Source organism: Salvelinus namaycush, chromosome 2 (assembly GCF_016432855.1).
Source record: "Salvelinus namaycush isolate Seneca chromosome 2, SaNama_1.0, whole genome shotgun sequence".
In the NCBI taxonomy this organism is placed as follows: domain Eukaryota; kingdom Metazoa; phylum Chordata; class Actinopteri; order Salmoniformes; family Salmonidae; genus Salvelinus; species Salvelinus namaycush.
Genome location: NC_052308.1, coordinates 68827094 through 68844767, shown reverse-complemented (window position 1 = coordinate 68844767; position 17674 = coordinate 68827094). Strand labels below are relative to the sequence as shown.

The 17674-nt window shown below is 39.5% G+C and overlaps 1 pseudogene; it reads left to right on the top strand.

Annotated features, from left to right (window-relative positions):
• The window catches only part of LOC120023117, a 79976-nt pseudogene that overhangs the window by 17274 nt on the left and 45028 nt on the right, over nucleotides 1-17674 (top strand).

Below are 17674 nucleotides of genomic sequence, written 5' to 3'. Positions count from 1 at the left end.
CAGAGCGATGAATTGCGTTCTTCGGAATTAGCCTGGAATGAAGGAGATCTTAGCCATTAGTGGCATTGGATGTGCGTAGTATCTGCGGAGGAGGGCTAGCGCTGATATGACATAGTTAAGTGTGTTATTCTTCCACTTCGTGTGGAGGTTTAAGCCTATAGCGTGCAACTTGTGGTCTCTCTGTGTCTTCACCAACTCCAACGTGGATTTGACATGAGATGGGACTCAGGTGAGCTAGGCTGAGAGCCAGTGGAGGGAGCTACTGTGATAGAGGTCAAAGTGAGGCTTTGTGAGGGATAAAGTGCACTTTGTCACCTGAGTGCCTGGGAGCCACATGATATGTTCATGGCAGTATAGTATAGCACCAGCCAATTGAACTGTGTTGAACTGAGGGGCACACTCAGTCATAGAAAGCTAGAGATCTAGCTTGGGCTATTAATTGCTAGCCTCAATAGAGTGTTACAGCACCTCTTTTCAAATAAAACGTTTTGTTATACAACCTTTTAGGCCCTACAATAGATACTTTATACGGTATATGGGTCTCTATTGAGTTTATGAACACTAGTTCATGTGTCATATGCTCCTCCATATACAGTTTAATCCTCCTTTCATCTCTTTCACCCTTTCTCTAAAAGAAAATCATATTAAGGCCTATTCGTCCATGTACTGCTAGAGTGGACATAGGGTTCATAGCCTAGATATTGTGCAACAACCGCCATACAAAGTGTTATTCAATTTTCTTTCTTCATTTATTTGTATTTTTCTGCGGTTCGCATTCAGTTCACCTCCAAGTTCAAACATATTCCATGTCAAGGTAAACAACTCCCCACAATAAAGCCAAATGAGGAGAAGAAGGGGCATCCACATCGCAATTAAAGTCAGGGTCCATTAAACTGCAGTTTTGCCGTACTACAGTACAGCTCTTTGGCTGACAGTAGTGAGAGTCAGGCAGGGCTGCACTTTTGCTCCTTGGCTGATTCCAACCCACTGCCTAATAGAGGTTTGAATGGGGAGTTCAGTAATAGAGGCTATTTTAAGTTATTTTCAGAAGTCATTCCATCTCTCATGTTCCAGACAGTGACTGGCCGGGGCTAAGAGTTCCATTGGCAAATTCATATAATTTAGTATGTTTTGCGGATGCCACCCCTGGTTTCACCACCACCTGTTAATTCATCTCTCAGTGTTGTGCAAGAGGTTAACATGTCCTCTTTCTTCCCAAAGAGAGTGCACTGCTTTCTCGCCCCCCATTCCTTTCCTGGGTAACGAATGTACTTTACTTCACAGAATAAAATGATAGTTATAGGTGAATCATCATAACCTATTTATAACAACATTGTTGGAAATAATGCACTATGGAAGGAGTTATGGAGATAAAATAACCCAATATCGTTTACGACGAATGAAAAACAGAATCCACTTCATGGTGTGTTTATAATAGTAATTGACAACTGTTTCATCTTATTTAATTAGGTTTATTAAAGCGACAAGATACAGCCCTGCAGAGGTGGTTTTTCAGCCACATTTGAGCTTGGACAAAAATCCCTCAAACGCTCACTCATCTGTCTGACTCACCTGCTCTCCTCCCTTAACCCATATCAGACTTTTCAATTGACTTTTCCAATGAGTTTGGGGGGCATAAAATGCCAGCGCTACCCAAGTACTCAGAGCCAGAAGGCTTTTTAGACTAATGAGTAATCGCAATTGCATCCTATCCCCTTACCTCTCCCATTCCTTCTTTCCCTCTTTTCCCTCATTGCAAGTCATTCCTTTGCTCTCTATTTGTCCACTACTTTGCTACTCAAATAGGGATTTTAAGGCTTGAAAATGTATGTGGTTCATGTGTATGTGACTTGCTGACTACGCCACTCCATTGTCCGCCGATAGCCTTATAAAGAACCCCTAAAAACATTAGTGGCTTTTAAAATGGACACTTATTGCTGGTTGGAACCCGTGCCTCACTGCTAATCTAAAGTGGATGAGGCCGTTATATAGAAAAACATTTAGTAGCAGCTATTTTGAGGTCATGGAAAAATAGTTGTTTGGCAAGATGTACTTTTCCCATCAAGAAATAAATACACTTTCGCGAAAACATGGAGGTTGAGATTGGATTGAAAAAAGGGTAACATTTTATTTGGCACCTAGGGTCATAACACATTATGACACGGTCATAACCATGTCATAGTAGGTCATAACAGCTGAAACAACAAACTCTCATTATATGGTCAGAACATTGTCATGGCACATGTATTTAGACCTGTTGTGACATATTGCATTATTTTATGGCTGGTTATGACATCTACATAAGAGTGTCAAAACCCACAAAACCTACCACACAAAGCAAACCATTGTATTACACCGTAGCCTACTTGTAAACAGTATGTTTATGTTATATTACATTTTCTGGTGTCATGAAGTGCATTTTCTTAATCGAAGTAAAGAGACAGGATGGTCATAATGCTTAATGACAGTGACATAAACTGTATTTTCTTAGTCCAAGTAAAGTCACACAGGATGGTCATAATGCTTCATGACAGTATGTTTTTTCCATAGGTTATTCAAAATATGACGAAAAAAAGTAATTACAACAACATCGAAGGATTTAACTCTAAATTGTAGTATTTATTCAAATGTGTTTTTTCCCTGCCAAGAAGGTTCCTTTCCCTTGGATGCAGCAGTTGAATATAATAGAGTATGCTACAATGCAGTGACACCACTAAAGAAAGGTAAAAACTCCATACCAAATATACTGTATTATGGAAAACAGCAAACACTTTCACACATTCTCAAATACATTACAATCCTGTTTTCTAAATGTTTTATTTTCTAAAGCTAGCTCTCAACTACTTATGTAGCTAGCTACTTAAATGTTAGCTACCATCTTGTTACAGTAGTGTATGTTTAGCTAAGGTTAGCTTCCCTACCACTCAACTATTCATGTAGCTAGCTACCATCTAGTTAGTGTATGTTTAGCTAAGGTTAGCTTCCCTACCACTCAACTATTCATGTAGCTAGCTACCATCTAGTTACTGTATGTTTAGCTAAGGTTAGCTTCCCTACCACTAAATATGGTGGCGTTCAAAACAACTAATTACACCCAATGCATTGTTGAGGCAACAACAGTACATCTGATTCACTCTCTCTATATAGTGCTACTTGTACAAATGAATTATAGAAGAGGCTTGTGTGCTAAATGTAACAAAAACCCATTGACAAAGAACAACAACTAGCTAGCTATGGTTGGCTAGCTAATGTTAGCGGTTAACACGCTAAGTATACATGTACATAATGTTGTGAACAAACAAACTTTGTTTCCAAAATATGGAATTGTTTTGTTGTTGTAAGGGTGATAATAATATAAGCCAGATACGTCTATCACGTACATGACCATATGTCAGTTATACGTTCCAAAGAGGGTGTCCTTCTCCTGCATTCATCCCAGTCATCAGCAACAGAGCATTGGGCTAGACACATGTTTAACATCAATGTGTACAATTACAATGGTGGTAAAATTGCCAATTTTAGGAAATGTTATATAACATACTAGGTACAAGTAGAATGGATTGGTTTGCCTTGTGTGGTAGATTTTGTAGGCTTTGACACACTTACATAGATGTCATAACCAGACATAAAATATTTTAACATACAATACCAGTCAAAAGTTTGGAAACACCTACTCATTCAAGGGTTTTTCTGTATTTTGTATTATTTTCTACATTGTAGTGAAGACATCAAAACTATGAAATGACATATATGGAATCATGTAGTAACCAAAAAAGTGTGAAACAAATCAAAATATATTTTATATTGTAGATCCTTCAAAGTAGCCACCCTTTGCCTTGATGATAGCTTTGCACTGTCTTGACATTCTATCAACCAGCTTCACCTGGAATGCTTTTCCAACAGTATTGAAAGAGTTTCCACCCTTATTGAAATCTGACGAAGTGGCTGGATTAACAAGAAGTTAATCTTTTAACCGACGTATAACACTTATTTTTTCATGTTTTTTATTAATACTATTTCTGTAATTTGAATTTGGCGCTCTGCAATTTCACCGGTTGTTGTCGAGATGGGTCGCTAGCTGCACGCCTGCGCCAGAGGTTAAATAAAAACAATAAAAATAAAAATTCGACCATGAAGGCCTGATTCATGCAGTCTCCTCTGAACAATTGATGTTGAGATGTGTCTGTTACTTGAACTCTGAATTATTTATTTGGGCTGCAATTTCTGAGGCTGGTAACTCTAATGAAATTATTGTCTGCAGCAGAGGTTACTCTGGGTCTTCCTTTCCTGTGGTCGTCCTCATGAGAGACAGTTTCATCATAGCACTTGATGGTTTGTATGATTGCGCTTGAAGAAACGTTCAAAGTTCTTGAAAGTGACTTTACGTCATGTCTTAAAGTAATGTTGAACTGTTATTTCTCTTTGCTTATTTGAGCTGTTCTTGCCATAACATGAACTTGGTCTTTTACCAAATATGGCTATCTTCTCTATACTGTACCACCGCTACCTTGTCACAAGACAACTGATTGGCTCAAACGCGTTTAGAAGGAAAGAATTTTAACAAATTATCTTTTAACAAGGCACATCTGTTAATTTAAATGCATTCCAGGTGAAGCTGGTTGAGAGAATGCCAAGAGTGTGCAAAGCTGTCATCAAGGCAAAGGGTGGCTACTTTGAAGAATCTCAAACATAAAAACAGTTTTTTGGTTACTACATGATTCCATATTTGTTATTTCATAGTATTGATGTCTTCACTATTATTCTACAATGTAGGAAATATAAAAAATTAAGAAAAACCTTTTAATGAGTAGGTGTGTCCAAATCTTTGACAGTTTTTTTAAAATTTTCTTTTGGAAAAGTTTGGTTTCAATTTCTTTATAACAGCCCATATATTTCTGCACATCATTTTATACACATAAAAACTGCATAAAAGCATAAAACACAGAATTTGAATATTACATTTAAATTTGTTAAAAAGTACATGTTGTTAAAATCAATAGAAACAACCATGAATAAAATTATTTTTTCTTGTAAAAAACATCCAACTCTGTAAAAGCCATTTAAAATGTGTACAAATGATTTAACAAAGGTAAAACATTTTTAAGACATGAAAAACATGTTAAAAAGTCACTGTTAAAAGGCTGTCTTCAGTCCTTTGTACAGGAACGGGGTGAGTACTTATCAAACTCGCCTCCTCCTGCTCCTCCGAATCAATTATCGTCCTGTCCGTCGGGGCCCAGAGGAGATCCCTCCCCTAGGCGCCGTAGCGCTGTCAGGCCGTGGCCGCCGGGACCTTGGGTGTTGTGGGGGACCCTTCGCCTGGGGTCGAGGCCCCCTTTCTTCTGTACCACCCCAGGGCTTCCATGGCTACCATGGGCACTGCCTGGGGGGCGGTCTCTACTCGTTTCACTACCAGCAGGTTGCGGGAGGACCACAGTGCATCCTTTAGACACATGAGGGTAGGCCAGAGCTTGGTATAGGCCTTCGGCCCACCCCATACAGCACGAGCTGGGGCGTAAGGTCCTCCCCTGCTGGCAGACACGGGGAGATCAGGGGGCCTGCTTCCTTCCACAGGTCCCTGGCAGCTCTGCACTCCCAGAGCAAGTGTTTGACTGGTACTGTGTGTCACAACAAGTCTAAATATATATGTCATGACAGTGTAATGAAAATGTTATGACACGTTATGTAAAATGTTATGACATATTAAGACATGGTTATAACCGCGTCATAACGTATTATAATGCTAGGTGTCAAATAAAGTGTCACCAAAAAAATTAAGTTGTATTAATGTTGACTTGTCATCTATTGGTTTGGTGACATATTGTAGCATTGTTTACCTGGAGGTTGTATTGGTTATTACCACATCTTGGTCAAGCCCAAATGTATTTAATTGTCACCTCCCTCTCCTTTGATTTCAAACATATTAAATATGTATATAATCTAAGGGCAGTAATTTGGACTGTAGACTAAGAATACCATACAAGTATGAACATATTGTAACAGTATTGTTCATTGTCAACAGGTGTCAGACTTTCCAGAGGATCAGCTATTGGTTGCAGTGTTTCCAGGTGTGCCAACGGCCGCTGAGCTCTTCCTGTTACCACACAAGAACCAATCAGAAGGCAAGAAACAGAGCGAAGTGGAGCTAGAGCAATCTAGAGTTACATTGGACACTGACATGTTAAGTGTCATTGTAATTCTGTCATTGCATGTATAACAAATTGTTTACAATCCTTCACGCCAATTCAAACAATAGGATAAATGCATTGTCATGGTTGAAATGACAGACACACACAGACAATTGAACCAAAGTGGTCGGTATCATGACAAGATGCATATTTAATTATGCAGTGTGTGTGAATTGAAAGAGCTGTAAAGGGTGGAAATTGTTTGACTAAATGATGCTTCTTTCATCTCCTTCAACAGATCTCTGAGATACTTGCCAGCGCTCTGAACCAGAATCTGGTGGCGTTTGAACTAAAGCCAGAAGCAAGAGTAATCGTTTAGATCACACAGCTAGCTGTGGGTAAGGAAAGAAGTTAGTATCAATCAGGAAACAAGGTAAGACCCAGAATCAGACATGTATAATTGGCAATGGTTTAATATTCCAACAGAGCAGGCAATAGACAGGTCAATGCAGGCAGGGGTCAGTAAAACAGAGGTGGGGCAAAGGTACATGTCAGCAGGTAGGCTCAGGGGCAGGCAGAGTGGTCAGGCAGGTGGGCTCAGAGTCAGGACAGGCAAGGGTCAAAACCAGGAGGACGAGAAAAAGGAGAGACTGGGAAAAGCAGGAGCTGAGAACAAAAATGCTGGTTGACTTAACCTCTTGAGCCTATGGGGGCGCCATTTCGACTTTGTAAAAATGAGTTCCCAAATTAAACTGCCTCGTACTCAATTCTTGCTCGTACAATATGCATATTATTATTACTATTGGATAGAAAACACTCTCTAGTTTCTAAAACCGTTTGAATTATTTCTCTGAGTGAAACAGAACTCATTCTGCAGCACATTTCCTGTCAGGGAGTGAGATTTCAGAAATCGAGGTCCCTGTTCTGAGGCCAGTTTATAAGTCCCCATGTAAGCCATCGGGCTACATGCACTGCATACGTCTTCCTCTAGATGTCAGTAAGCGGGGAGAATTTGAATGGAGTGGATTGCGCAATCTGTGGCCCTATATATAGACCGTGGAACGGAAGTACCGTCCTTTTCAACGGTGCGCCTGGCGCAAGAAGACATCACAATGGCGTCCTGCAAACGCTTTCGTTTTAGTAGTTCTATATCTCCGGTCATGTTTTTATTCGTTATAGGTGTTAAAGACATCATAAGGTAGTTAATTTAAACCGACTTATAGCAGTTTATAGCAGTTTATTGCGATTTTCTGGGATTTCTTTGTCATGCGCTTTCCCGAGTTGGACACCTCTCCAGTGGGTGGCTATCGTTAGCTGCTATTTCGACAGGAGAAGAGGACATCTTTCAACCCAAAGACGATTGTTCTGGAGAAAGGACACCTTGCCCAAGATTCTGATGGAAGCTCAGCTAATAGTAAGCAGTCTTTATGCTGTTAATTCGTACTTATGTTGACAAATGTCAAATAATAATTCCGCCATGAATTATGGGGCGGTCTCGCTTTAGCGCACGCTGTATTGCGCAGTAACGTTAATTTTTTAAATCTAACTCAGCGATTGCATTAAGAACTAATTTATCTTTCATTTGCTGTCCAACTTGTATTTTTTAGTCAAGTTTATGAATAGTTTTCGATTAGAATAGGTGCCTTTCCCAAGATTTCTCCTGACATTTTCTTTGCAGCTTGGCTACTTTTCTCATTGTATAACCACGATTTGTGCCGCTAAATATGCACATTTTCGAACAAACTCTATATGCATTGTGTAATATGATGTTATAGGACTGTCATCTGAAGAATTCTGAGTACGTTAGTGAAAAAATTAATATCTTTTGGTGGTTTATACGTTATTGCTATGTTTGGCTTGAATCAATGCTGTTGTGATGTTTGCTATTGTGGTAAGCTAATATAACGCTATATTGTGTTTTCGCTGTAAAACACTTAGAAAATCTGAAATATTGTCTGGATTCACAAGATCTGTGTCTTTCAATTGCTGTACGCTGTGTAATTTTAAGAAATGTTTTATGATGAGTAATTAGGTAATACACGTTGCTCTCTGTAGTTATTCTAGTCGCTTTGGTGAGAGTTGTGATGGTGGCTGCAATGGTAAACTATGATTTATACCTGAAATATGCACATTTTTCTAACAAAACATATGCTATACAATAAATATGTTATCAGACTGTCATCTGATGAAGTTGTTTCTTGGTTAGTGGCTATTTATATCTTTATTTGGTCGAATTTGTGATAGCTACTGATGGAGTAAAAAACTGGTGGAGTAAAAAAAGTGGTGTCTTTTGCTAACGTGGTTAGCTAATAGATTTACATATTGTGTCTTCCCTGTAAAACATTTTAAAAATCAGAAATGATGGCTGGATTCACAAGATGTGTATCTTTCATCTGGTGTCTTGGACTTGTGATTTAATGATATTTAGATGCTAGTATTTACTTGTGACACTATGCTAGGCTATGCTAGTCAGCTTTTTTACTGATGGGGGTGCTCCCGGATCCGGGTTTGGGAGGAATTAGAGGTTAACAAACAAGACAAACTGGCAACGGACAAACAGAGAACACAGGTATAAATACACAGGGGATAATGGGGAAGATGGGCGACACCCGGGGGGGGTGGAGACAATCACAAGGACAGGTGAAACAGATCAGGGTGTGACAATATCAAAATAATTACATATATTAACTGTATGTACCTGCAAGAGAAATCATTATTTTCTCTACATATTCTTCTGTTTTTTTAGCTGTGTTTGTTCATTTTTGCAATGTCAGAAATGCAATGTCATTTACTGGAGATAATGGCTTCGTGAGCCATATTTGGATAGGATAAGCCAAGCACATGTTTTGTTCTGTTTTTAAAATGCATGATATGTTTGTCATCATCCTTGGTGTATGAAGATTGGAGGAGGACAATGGAGGAAGGGAAGGATGGATTTTATTTAAAAGTGGAACTTCTTGAGACAAGGCATATTTTATATCTACCATCAAGACGCCCGACATCTGTTCACTGTCTTTAACAACCATCCAACCACAAAATGAGTGTTGCACTGAGTTTCATTTTGTTGATTATTTAGTCCTTGAGAAAATGACAAAAAAAGAGAAGTTTGGTTATAAATATATGCTGAATTCAGAATGTCCTAAAAATAATCAACAACATTACATCAGTTTGAGTATTGGCTCAAAATGAGACAAACAAATAACTACTCTTGGCTGCAATTGAAATGATTTGCCAGCGTCTACCCAAAAAAACACAAAATCTCCTCCACAATGGAAAAGAGAGTATTGAGAGTTAAGAGTATTGAATGGATTCAGAGCAGTAGTCCAGCCTCCTTCTATATACTCATACAACACCATACTTACCACACCAGCTGGGTCCATATTGAAGAGTTGAGGGTTAAAGTTGGAGCGTGGGTGGGGGTAGGTGTGTGTGTTTGTGTGTGTCTCACCTTAGGAAAAAGTGGGAAGAGCCTTCAAGCTGCTTCAGAAAGGCCATCGACATCAGAGGCCGCCTCTCAGAGCTGGGGCTGGAAAGAAATACAAAGTAGAAAATATACGGTGTGCTAGCTTTGATAATGGATATTAATATGCATTACAAAGTCAATGTATTACCCCAGAGTGAGGGTGAGATGGATGTGTTGAATAGTATAATCAGCATCACAATATTCCAGTTTATTCCACAGTAACTGTTGCACTTTATTTGTGAAAGTTGTCATTGTAAAAGGCTTGTTTTTAGCATAATTTAGCATTTACCTTGGAATATGAATGTCGCTATGCTTGTTTTAAGCAGATGGCTTTTAGTTAGAGAAAAGGCAACCATTTAGAAATAGCAATTTTACGCTATCACGGTCTTTTAAATGTGGGATATTAAAAATGCACTATCATTGCTGTGGATCTACCCAAAGTCCAAAACCGGATTTATTTACTGTTGAATAAACTTGGCGGTGGAGGCATCCCTCGTCCCAGCTCTGTTCTTTTCGGCCTAGACTACATCATCAAACAAAACAGACAAAATAAATGCAATTAGTTGCTGTATATGAACCACTGGAAGGGCTTAGTTTTTGACAATGTTGTGGCACCAACATTCTTTATTGTACACTGTGGTCCTGTTTAATACCATTTTGTTTAAAGAAAACTGATTCAAGTAAAGCGTATGCATTGACTGCACAGTATTTAGCCCTACTGTAGCAGACTGTTGTGATGCAAAAGATATATCTCAACTGTACTCCATGGTTGTTATTAGTGATACAATACTATACAGTATAGGATCAATATTGGCAATGAAGCAAGTAAATCTCCAAGGCATTCCCAGATTAGCCTTTATTGTGTTGCTATGTTCTTGTTATGTTTAACGTTCATCTTCCTCTACCTTCTGTTACAGCACCCTTGGTGGATTCCAGCCCGAGACACAGCAGTTCAGCCATGCTGATGCTCCTATCAGTAGTATTCCTGGGTTTAGCAGTGTTTCTCATCTACAAATTCAAGAGGTACGTACAGTACTTTATGATTATATCTTTGAACACTGTATCGCAGCACTGCTCTAATCACCTGCAATCGTCATTAAAAATGCATATTATAATAATATGCTAGATTGGTAGGGCCTGCATCAATCAACAATTAAGTTTCTTTTAATTTCAAATAAATTGAAGTACGAGTGGATTAACACATTCTAATCATGGTGAGATGAAGATTTTCTTAGATACATATCTAGTGGCTTCGTGATAATTACACATCCAGGGGTTAATTTAGTCTTGTTGAAATACCAACTCTGAACAAACGGTGTAATATATACTACCGTTCAAAAGTTTGGGGTCACTTAGAAATGTCCTTGTTTTGAAAGAAAATCATATTTTTTGTCCATTAAAATAACATCAAATTGATCAGAAATACAGTGTAGATATTGTTAATGGTGTAAATGACTATTGTAGCTGGAAACAGCAGATTTTTAATGGAATATCTACATAGGCGTACAGAAGCCCATTATCAGCAACCACCACTCCTGTGTTCCAATGGCACGTTATGTTAGCTAATACAAGTTTATTATTTTAAAAGGCTAATTGATCATTAGAAAACCCCTTTTCAATTATGTTAGCACAGCTGAAAACTGTCCTGATTAAAGAAGCAATAAAACTAGCCATCTTTAGACCAGTTGAGTATCTGGAGCATCAGCATTTGTGGGTTCGATTACAGGCTCAAAACGTCCAGAAACAAAGCACTTTCTTCTGAAACTCGTCAGTCTATTCTTGTTCTGAGAAATGACAAGAATATCACAAGTCCTCAACTGGCAGCTTCATTACATTTCTTTGCAACTCTGCCTAGAATGCCAGCATCCCGGAGTCACCTCTTCACTGTTGACGTTGAGACTGGTGTTTTGCGGGTACTATTTAATGAAGCTGCCAGTTGAGGACTTGTGGGGCGTCTGTTTCTCAAACTAGACACTCTAATGTACTTGTCCTCTTGCTCAGTTGTGCATCGGGGCCTCCCACTCCTATTTCTATTCTGGTTAGAGCCAGTTTGCTGTGTTCTGTGAAGGGAGTAGTACACAGTGTTGTACGAGATCTTCAGTTTCTTGGCAATTTCTCACATGGAATAACCTTCATTTCTCAGAACAAGAGTAGACTTACGAGGTTCAGAAAAAAGGTATTTGTTTCTGGCCATTTTGAGCCTGTAATCGAACCCATAAATGCTGATGCTCCAGATACTCAACTAGTCTACAGAAGGCCAGTTGTATTGCTTCTTTAATCAGAACAACAGTTTTCAACTGTGTAAACATAATTGCAAAAGGGCTTTCTAATGATCAATTAGCTTTTAAAAAAGATAAACTTGGATTAGCTAACACAACGTGCTATTGGGACACAGGAGTGATGGTTGCTGATAATGGGCCTCTGTACACCTATGTAGATATTCCATTAAAAAATTGCCGTTTCCAGCTACAATAGTCATTTACAACAATAACAATGTCTACACAGTATTTCTGATCAATTTGATGTTATTTTAATTGTAAAAAAAATTGATTTTCTTTCAAAAACAAGGACATTTCTAAGTGACCTCAAACTTTTGAACGGTAGTGTACATCTTTGAGAAATGCTGCAAACGGGACAGACCATCATTGAATAGTCATTCCCTATTGTAACATGGCTGTTGTCTGTCTACGTTTACCGATCTGTAGAAAAATTGCCTGGATTAACATATACGCGGAGGTGAACCAGGAGAAAGAGCAGGAGATGATCGGTTTGGTCAGCCAGAGTGACAGCCCGCCTAAGACCATCCTCAGTGAGTTCTCTACGGCCAAAGAAGTCATGGAGAAAGAGATGGACACTAGGGTTAAACGTAAGATACATAGTCTGATAAATCGTTGTTTATTGTGTTATTAGCAAGTTGCTGATTTGTTGACTTTGAACTTCCTTGTTGAGAAAGATCCACCAATATGACACATATATTGTCGAAGCTAATTGTATTGGACTGGAACACATATGGGTCATTTCTCCATGTATAACAGTGTTGACTTTTAACCTGCAGTGTATAAAGTCTTCATTGTTTCTTTACATGGAATTAACTGGTGGGAAAAAGGAGGAGTAGTGTATCTTCCGAAGGAAATAAGGAAACAAACGAACCAATGGGTCAGCCACTAATGTCCCACATATGAAACAACAGCTTAACTGTTGAGATGGACATAATTTTCTAAATATCAAACCAGGAAAACGCAACGCCACCCCTGCTTGAAATGAAATAAAACACATAATTGGTGGTAATTTTTACCTGCAGCTCAACTGTTAAACTCTTTGTAACAGACGACATAAACATCATGGGATTATTTATATTGTTTGCCCTTTGAATGTAACGAGAAAAGTGGAATCAACCATTTATGATTCATGGATATAATTTTTGTCTGACTCATCAAGGTGATCACACATTGTTGTACATGCCAGTTGCATGTACTGATGAGTATATTGTATAAGGCCCATCAGCGTGACAAGGACAAGTATCTTGGGGGTATTTAGCAGTTCTATAGTTTTTCAAGTCCTTTGCTGGCATCTATTCACAGAGTGTTCTGTCTCTGTAAAGCATGTCAACTCTCAGAGTTTCATGGTAATCTCCTCAAACATTATCTCTCAAACATTATTTCCATACTCGAAGGGAACAGAACAACTTTGTGTTGACTTTCCACTCGTCTGATGAGGTGTCTAGAGTAAAAACTACACAAGACAATGATTTTAAACCACCATCTCCTCCATATGAGTCTTATCAAATCATCCCACTATCAACACATTTCATCAGCTTCATTTAGAAGTTAGAAACCAACTGTTGAGTCAAGTTCCACCACTTGAATTCCCTACTGTAATGAAATACTGTACACACAATAGTGTACATGCTAGCAGGTAGCTAGGTTCCTCCACTACACTGCTGTGCAATGCAGTCCTTTGAAAGCTGTCACTAGCAGGAGTAGCAGGAGATCCAGTCACGCACAGGTCCCTGGCAGCAGGTGTAGCCAGTCTGGCGGTAAGCGGAGATGGGTGGATGGTTAAGCACCGAATGCACCATGCCGAGCTATCCCACAATGCCGTGCCTGGAGTCGGCATGTGACGACACACAGGAGAGTGAGAGAAGGATGGGAATGTTTAGAGATTGTTTGTTGCACAAGGAAAGTGATTCCCATGATTGTGTAGCATACCACCCTGCATACCACTGCTAGCTTGCTTCTGAAGCTAAGCAGGGTTGGTCCTGGTCAGTCCCTGGATGGGAGACCAGATGCTGCTGGAAGTGGTGTTGGAGGTCCAGTAGGAGGCACTCTTTCCTGGAGTATATCCCAATGCCCCAGGGCAGTGATTGGGGACAATGCCCTGCCTGTGTAGGGTTGCCGTCTTTCGGGTGGGATGTTAAAAGGGTGTCCTGACTCTCTGAGGTCATTAAAGATCCCATGGCACTTATCGTAAGAGTAAGACTAGGGGTGTTAACCCCGGTGTCCTGGCTAAATTCCCAATCTGGCCCTCAAACCATCATGGTCACCTAATAATCCCCAGTTTACAATTGGTTCATTCATCCCCCTCCTCTCCCCTGTAACTATTCCTCAGGTTGTTGCTGTAAATGAGAATGTGTTCTCAGTCAACTTACCTGGAAAAATAAAAATATAATAAATATAAGTGTGTTCAGTAGTAAAGGAAAGAGGTGGAGCTTCTGTGTCTGTAGTCCCTTGTTACATTGTGGAGTTACATTTGTGGAGTAACTCAACAAGAGTGGAGTTACATTTTAATATGAGTGTTATAGCAGTTGTCATAGCAACAATCTAACGTTGTTATGATAAATGAAACTCCATCCACAGAGGCATTCTTCCTGACAGGACATAACAACGCAACACTTTGTTTTGTTGAACGACAATTGCATCATCCTCACTCATCTGATTGTCCCTATTTTGTTTGTTGTTGACAACTCACTTTGATGTTCTCAATGTCACGTCGGCTTTGTTCAAATACTTATTAAAAAGAAACATGATTAACGTCGTGACAGATAACGGGAACATTGAAGTGTTTTTTCTTTGTGTCATCTCTGCCACCACCAGTTCCTAAGGTGACTCCTCCAGTTCCTCCACTGGCAGACAAAGATGAACTAGCTGAGCTAAAAGGTCACTCAGAGTTCATCCACATGTATAATTCCTTTTATTTCCCCTGAATTTCTTCGGAAAGACTTTCCTTTGACACGTAAGGCCATTAGAAGGGTGGATTACAACCATTCATCCCATGAGCCTCGAAGCTCCTTTTACCCTATGAGTGGGAAACACGCGTTGGTATTTTAGCCTTGGTCGTCGATCATTCAACAGTGCTGTTCTTCAGACATCCCTCAGAGGCAAGACCTGTTTATATTTGTCTGTACTGCTGCAGGTTTTGTAGGGAAAGTAGTTGGGTTTTGTTACATTTGTTACAGTTTGTCTGCTTATTTATTGGTTTAGATATTTTATTCTACAATATTCGTTTGAATAGTTTTCTCTTGTGTTCATTGCTTTACATCAGATTCTATTAAGTTGGTTTGATTCTTTTTTTGGTACAAATGTTGAACACCTATTATAAGATTACCTATTAAATCGGAAAGGGAATCAAGATTGTGGGAAAGGGAAATTAAGAAATCTTTGTGTACACAGATGCAGTAATGAGGTCAGTGGAACTCGACCAAATTAATGGAAATGCCATGGAAACGCGTGGGGGAAAGATGACGTGGGGGAAATTTCCTGAAACTCCTCATTGCCCCACAGCAAAATTTGCCTACATTTAGGCTTTTGTTTTCTCCACTATGTTGAGGTAGAAATCAGAGTATAATGCTTGTATGGATGTCATCTTGACCAATCAACTGCAATACAGTTTTAAAACGACTTTGACTACCATCACAGATTTCTATCTCTCTTTCGCACACTTGCTGTCTCGACCTCTGAGCGCTTGGCTGTGAAAAGCCAACTGACATTTACTCCTAAGGTGCTGAGCGGTTGCACCCTCTATAACCGCTCTTTATATTATTTGACCCTGCTGGTCATCTATGAACGTTTGAACAGCTTGAAGAATGATCTAGCCTTTATGGCCATGTACTCTTATAATCTCCAACTGGCACAGCCAGAGGAGGAGCCACCCCTCAGAGCCTAGATCCTCTCTAGGTTCCTTCCTAGGTTCCTGCCTTTCTAGGGAGTTTTCATGCCACTGTGCTTCTACATCTGCATTTTTTTGCTCTTTGGGGGTTTTAGGCTGGCTATCTGTATAAGCACATAGTGACAACTGCTGATGTTAGAAGGGCTTTATAAAATACATGTGTTTGATAGATTGATGGGCGTTAAACTGATGTTATGCAAATCATTCCTTCTTCATTACACTTGTCCAAGTATTACAGTGTTAAAACAGTGTAGAGAAAAATATAGTTTCGGGAAAACCAGTGTTGAAAAACAGTGTCAACAGTGTTGGGGAAAAGTGTTTAAAAAGCTAAACTTCAGCACATACCTTTACTCAAAGTCTAACAACTCCAGTTTCTCCTAGTTCATCAGCACTGAAGTCATTAAGGAGCCAGAAAACCGCATCACTGTACACTGTCTGACAAACCTTGATACATTACACCTGCTTCAGCCAGCTACAGAAGCTACAGCCAGGAGCTGAAGTGTACACAATGCTCTCCCTAGCACCAACACTGCAGATCAGAATCAGCCACTTATTTACACTGCTGCAGGCATTTAGAAAATGTACTGCTGTATTCCTGTCTGTCACGATGTTACTGTGTGGAGAAAACATTATCTACAGCTATTAGGGGGATATGTATGTGTGTGTCTCTAGTGACAGGCATGTAATTAGCAAATAGCAGCTACAACAGTTATTGTAAAATACTTGCAAAGGCTGCAAGACAAAGGTAGAGAATGAATCTTGTTAATGGGATAGTTTCTGATAGCGGTCACCGACACTTAAAATAAAATCGGTTATGTGTTAAAAGTTAATCTTCCGATATTGCAGGCATGTTATACAGTAAGTCCCTGTTAAAGCTACTGCATCTTGTTACTGTAGATACTGTACTGTATCTCATTATTGTAGATACTATACTGTATCTTGTTGTTGTAGATACTATAATGTATCTTGTTATTGTAGATCCTATACTGTATCTTGTTACTGTAGATACTATATTGTATCTTGTTATTGTAGATACTATACTGTCATTGGCTATTTTAGAGAAGTCATACTTCTTTAGAATATTTTCTCAATTTCCTTCTATGGTAGCGAGGTCACTGAGTGTCTCCTTTCTGAACCCAAACAGGTGATGAGGTATTGCTATGAGGCACTGGTTTAATTATCACCACGGCGACAGGATGACTTCACTGTACTATGGGATGCCACTTCCCCTTCTGATCTTTTCTACTGACATTCTTTTGACACTGACAGGTAAATCGTCCTTAATTTGACAGCCGTGCCATGTGACACCTGCTACCACTCGAACATCAACAATGAGCGTTGTCTAAGTGGCTACTTTTTTTTCATTATCCTCGAGCCGCCTGTAGACGGTAAGAGCGGACGAAGCGGTGAAGAATTGATTGGAGGCAGAATTTTTGCACTTGATAAAATACCCTTTGTCAAGAAAGATTGCAGCATTGTCATCTGTGAAGCCACCGTCCTCTCAAGGGATTGGGCCTTCACCAGACTATAAATGTACTCTGTCAGTTATTGGCGAATAAAGACTGTCCTTCGAATAGTTTATTTAACTTTCGCAGTTTCTGCGGTAGTTGGCAGATGGGCAGACTTGGAAATGAAAAGGATACCACTGGACAGCAAAGCCTGGCATAAACAAGGGCCATCAGAGGGGAAAGCCTTCAGAACAGCCTCATTATACCTAGGGTTAGATTAATATTGGGGCCTTTCTCCCTCTTTCACCTTGGGACCCATCACAATGTTATACAGGTCTCTTAGGCTGCGTTTACACAGGCAGCCCAATTCTGATATTTTTCCCACTAATTGGTCTTTTGACCAATCAGATCAGCTCTAAAAAGACTGAGGTGAAAAGATCTGATGTTATTGGTCAAAATACCAATTAGTG